Genomic DNA, 5,277 nt, shown 5'->3' on the forward strand with positions numbered 1-5,277 from the left:
ATGCACGAAGGCCATCACACCCATATGTCTCCCCCGTCTTTTAATCCCCCTCAATCTACTCCAACTAGAGATCACTACTTTATCTGCCCCAAAATGGGATGGTGGTGGCAAAATGTATGCTACAGTCTTAAGTTAGAAAGGCTTATGCTTCACATCCAATTACATATAGCACAACCTATATCGAAATACTCAAGATGAATCAATGCCCACGCTATCCTTGAGATAACTCGGTTCCTACTTCCTCGCTTTAGTAGCCCAGCCCTCCAGGAAAAGGGCTCTGATGAAGGGCAAGGAATGCAGGTGGAACCAGAAAATCATTTGGCTGGTGACATTATCACTGTCACTATTTACTAATAGTGACGACACATCTCTTTTTAACACCACCAGCATGGCTCTTCATGGCCCAGACTTGCAAAATGACGAGTTACAACAACAATAGGCTGCTTTGCTTGTTCCTCTTAGGCCACAACTAAAAGGCGAAGAAAACCCCAACCAACTCAACCAAGCAACCAAACTGTTGGGGAGGGTGTTTTCCATTTTCAATATTGTGCAGCTCATGTTTACATTGACAATCCAGATCTCTTCTCATGACCTTGAAGAGGCTCACAGTTTTTCAACTGCAAAATGTAAATCTCAGCCCAGTTCCCCGAAGGATTTGATAATAAATTGTGTGAACGAAAGCACTATATGAAATGGGATGCTCCGGAATAGGGTGTTGTAATTAACCCATGATTCTCCACACACTCCTTCTTACTTTCTACTCCTGTCCTTAAAATCTTCTGGAATTTGGTTTTGTTTCCATCTTTGGTATTCAGAATATAACTGAAAATTTCTTGGGTGAATGAAGCTCCCTTGTGGGGTAATTCCTCATTCTGAAATCAGTGCTTAGTCCCTGTTACGGCAAAGGCCAAAGGTGTAATAGAGAGTACAAGAGAATGTTGATGCCATAAACATCCTGAAAGTTGCTATTTTTCCCCTTAATCCCTGACACAAACACTTTTGCTTGTGATCTCTTTCTCTAAAAGTCTGGTGAGGTGGGGATGGGTAACTATGGGGGGAGGGTGGTGAGAAGAAGGTACAAACAACATAGAAATCCAGGGTTCCAGTTAATTGACATTTTGCTCCATCATAGACGCAACTACCAATACTCTTCATGTCAACACTTTCAGGCCAGACAGTGGCTCTCTGTCTCAGCTTAACTAACTTTGCCAAGTAGTACAATTTGGTAATGCTATGAACTGAATTGCATCCCCCAAAATTCAGATGGCAAAGCCCTAACCCATAATGTGAAGGTATTGGGAAATGGGGCCTTTGGGGGATAAATAGGTTTAGATGAGGTCATGAGGGTGGGGCTCACAGGAAGATTATTGTCAGTTGAAGAAGAGACACCAGAGAGATTGTTCTTTCTCTCTCTCTCCAAAGAAGAGGTCCTGTGAGCACACATTGAGATGGCCACAGTCTACAAGCCAGGAAGAGAGCTCGCACCAGAACCTGGCCGTGCCGGCACCTTGAACTCAGACTTTCAGCCTCCAGAACTGTGAGAAAATATATTTCTGTTGTTTAAGCCCCCCAGTCTGCAATGTTTTCTTATCACAGCCTGAGCTGACTAAACCCAGATGGAGAGATAGAGAAATCTTGGGAAGAGTCATTTCCCAAACTCGACAAAAATAAAGTTTTCTAAATGCAACGGACCGTTATTGCATCTCCTTCATATTCATATTTATGAAAGTTTCATTTAAACACACACTCTTTGACCAGTGAACGGGACTACCACCCTTAGAACAGCAAACAAAATCGTAAGAATTGAGGAAAAGAGTGAATACAGGCCTTCTCAGAAGATGGAGCATCAATTCCATTGTCTACACGCGATGTCCTACTCCAATTGCAGCAGTTAAGAGCAAAGGCACTTCCTGATCCCTCTGTGAAGGAGCTGGAGCCCTGCCACCGGAGAGGCCCATGCTGGGCAGACCTCCGGCCAGGCACGGGTTTGCTAACGGCTCTTCTGTGCCTGGGCCCTGCCCTCTGCCTCCGGGGTACCTGGTAAACTGAAGTGAGTTAACTGAAGAGATAGCTGGCCTCCAACAAAGAGGAACTTAAAAGGAGAGGAAAACTTTTAAATTCCACTATACAAGCTGGGTTTGTTCAGTGCTGACTTTTGCAAATCTGCAGCTTTCTATTTGACTCCATATGGTTCTGTGACATTAGGACTCATGCAAGGCTAAGACAGACAGCTAGTTTACCAGCTGCCAACGGCCAAAAGTGAAGACGACTTCAGAGGCAAATCAGTTTCTAACAAACGGTTTTCCCCTGCTTTAAAACAAAACAAAAGAAAGAAAACGTCAACGCCATGCAGGCAAGTACAGAGATGGAAATGAAAGCTCTGCCTATCACCGCAAGCTTTGCTTTTTTAAAATAAAGTTGAATTGGATCAATTTGAGATAACTGCTAGGAGATGCCAAGTTTTACCTTTGGATACGTCATTTGTTTTTGTTTCTAATCTGGACTCAAAAGGAACATTGCCGGTGTTTTTCCAATGGCACATGCAGTTCTAGAAGAGTTAAAATAAGAAACTCTACCTGCTTAATCTGCCAGAAAACACAGGAGAGGAGCAATCAGCCCCGGGAAGAAGTGCTCTGAATGAGGGACGCCTGGCTGCTTTAGGCCATGCTGTTTGTCAGTCTTTCAAAATTCAAGTCATTACCAGATGCTGATCTCCTATAATATTGTGATATTTTATCTGATTACACTTACCTGATTGTGCCTTATCTGCTATCTGCCTCCCCATTCTTCCATGTATATTAAATGCAGGTGCTTTTATTATTCTGAGAGCTAGAAAGTGTTGACTGCTCTGAATATAAATGGGGATATTATATCATTAACTTGCTCCGAAAGCAGGGCCATTCACTGTGTAAATCACATGCAAGGCACCTAGCGGAGACACAATAAACCATAATGTCTTAAGAAAGAAAGCAACGAGGAATGGATAAGGAGATAAAAATTTAAGGCATTGTTGAAGGGTAATCTTCAAAATCCTATTTGGTGCTTTCAAACTAGCATTTGTTGATAATATAACCTTTATAATAGAAACTTTTTTAAGTTCATAAAAAAAAATTGGGAGCATGGAAGCACCTTAACATGGAATGTTATTACTAATAGGATTGCATAAAAACACAGTCATTCACATTCTCTGGCTTGTCTAAGTTAGAAGAAGGGTTTGAAAGCACCAGTCTAATCTTTTAGAGAGGTATACTTTGCTTCGGCAAATATCTTCTTACTCTACCTGGATGTCCAGCTTAAACAAGGTGAACAAAAGGCCAAATGCTTTAGGCATTTCCAGATGCTAAAAGGTGAATAGTTTAGAATCTGGTCGAAAATTTCAAAGGAAGTAAGAAGCAGTGAATTAAGGCAGAACAGTGATAATGCGCAGCTGCCCAACAGTCTGGGGTTACACACTCTGCTTAGTTTCTACAATGTTGGCCTCACTACAAGTTAATCCACAGTTATTTAAGTGGAAAATTTCAGAAAACCCATTTTCGGAGCAAACGTTATGTGAGAGTTTAAATGAGCCACTGCCCTCTGTTGGATAGAGTATCAGACGGCCTGTTCATTTATCAGTGTGCTGGATGCCTCCACAGACGGAACAGCTGGGAGCCAGGCTTTGTAAGGGAAGGCGAGTTATGCTCTCTGTCTGGAGCAGAGTGGCCAGAGTCATCCTCTCACTATCAGATCTGAATGTGTGAGACAGAAGAGCACAAGTTTGAGGACAGTGGGAACAGGAAGAGTAAAGTTCTCTCTCCTGCCTGATCAGGGAGGATGTGGCTTCTGCTCTCACTTTCCTCCCGAATTCTGTGCACCGGCAGGTGGAAGCACTGGGAATGGGAGCCACTCCCCTCTCTCTGCCTTCACCATTACATGCAGATGCACAAAACAGTCAATTTTCTTTTAACTGAACAAATGTATGTTTAAAACACATCTTTAAGTTAAGGTCGCTCTTTAATCAGAGAATCTTTTATTATTCTTAAAGTATATGCTTGAACACAAAACATGAATATGGAAGATGGTCTGATCTTTTCAATAATTCCATATTTCACATATTTTATCAGGAAAGACATTGTAATAGGTTTCTTATAATCTGATTAAACTCAATTTATTGTTTATATGTAAGAGTAATTTTAACTGGGCATTATTTTACATTGTTTAGAAGATCTATTCTTGAAAAATTGTGAAAATTAATGAAAAGACAAAATCAATATCCCAAACGTAAAAGATAAAACTATAAGGCTTTTACAAGAGAGTATAGGAGAATATGTTTGTGACTTATGGGTAGCCAAGATTTCTTAGGTCACAGAAAGCAATAATCATAATAGAACAAAATTAGACTTCATCAAAATTAAAAACTTTTATGCATCAAAAGACACCATCAAGAAAATGAATAGGCAAGCCATAGACTTGGAGGAAACATTGGCAAAACATGTCTGACAAAGGACTGTTATCCAGGATATAAAAAGAACTGTGACAATTCAACAAAAGAAAGACAAACAACCCAATTAAAAATGGGCAAAAGACTTGAAGAGTCAAAGAGTATATATACATGAATGGCTAATAAGCACATGAAAAAGTGGTCAATGTCATTTGTCATCAAGGAAATGCAAATTAAAACCACAAGGAGACACCACTACACACCCACCAGAATGGCTACAGTTAAAGAGACTGACACCATCGATCAATGGACGAGGGGATGGAGCACCTGGAGCAGCGCTGTCGATGGCAGGTGAAATGACACAACCACGCTAGGAAAAGGTCTGGCAGTTTCTTCTAAAATGAAATATACACCTCCCCTGTGACCAGCAGTTCCACACACAGGTATTTACCAAAATGAATGAAAATACATTCACAAAAAGACGTGTGATATTCATAGCTGCTTTATTCATATAGCCCAAAACTATATGAATAGCCAGTCCCAGTGTCCATCAGCAGGAGAAGAGATAAGTGAACAGTGGTAAGCAATGAAACTAGCAACACAAAAGAACAAACTACTGACACGTGAGAGAACATGAGTAAGTCTCACAAATATTACGCAGAGTGAAAGAAGTCTTACACAAAAGAGTACATATTGTATGATTTCATTTACATGATGCTAGACTATGCAAAACTAACCTACAGTGGAAAAAAATCAGAACACAGGCTGCGTCTGTGGTTTGGAGAGATTCACTGGGGAGAGGAATGAAAGAACGTTGTGTGTTCTCTATCTTGTTAGGTTATACATGTGTATATGTA

This window comes from Equus caballus, chromosome 23, assembly GCF_041296265.1.
Source record: "Equus caballus isolate H_3958 breed thoroughbred chromosome 23, TB-T2T, whole genome shotgun sequence".
NCBI classification, from domain to species: Eukaryota; Metazoa; Chordata; class Mammalia; order Perissodactyla; family Equidae; genus Equus; species Equus caballus.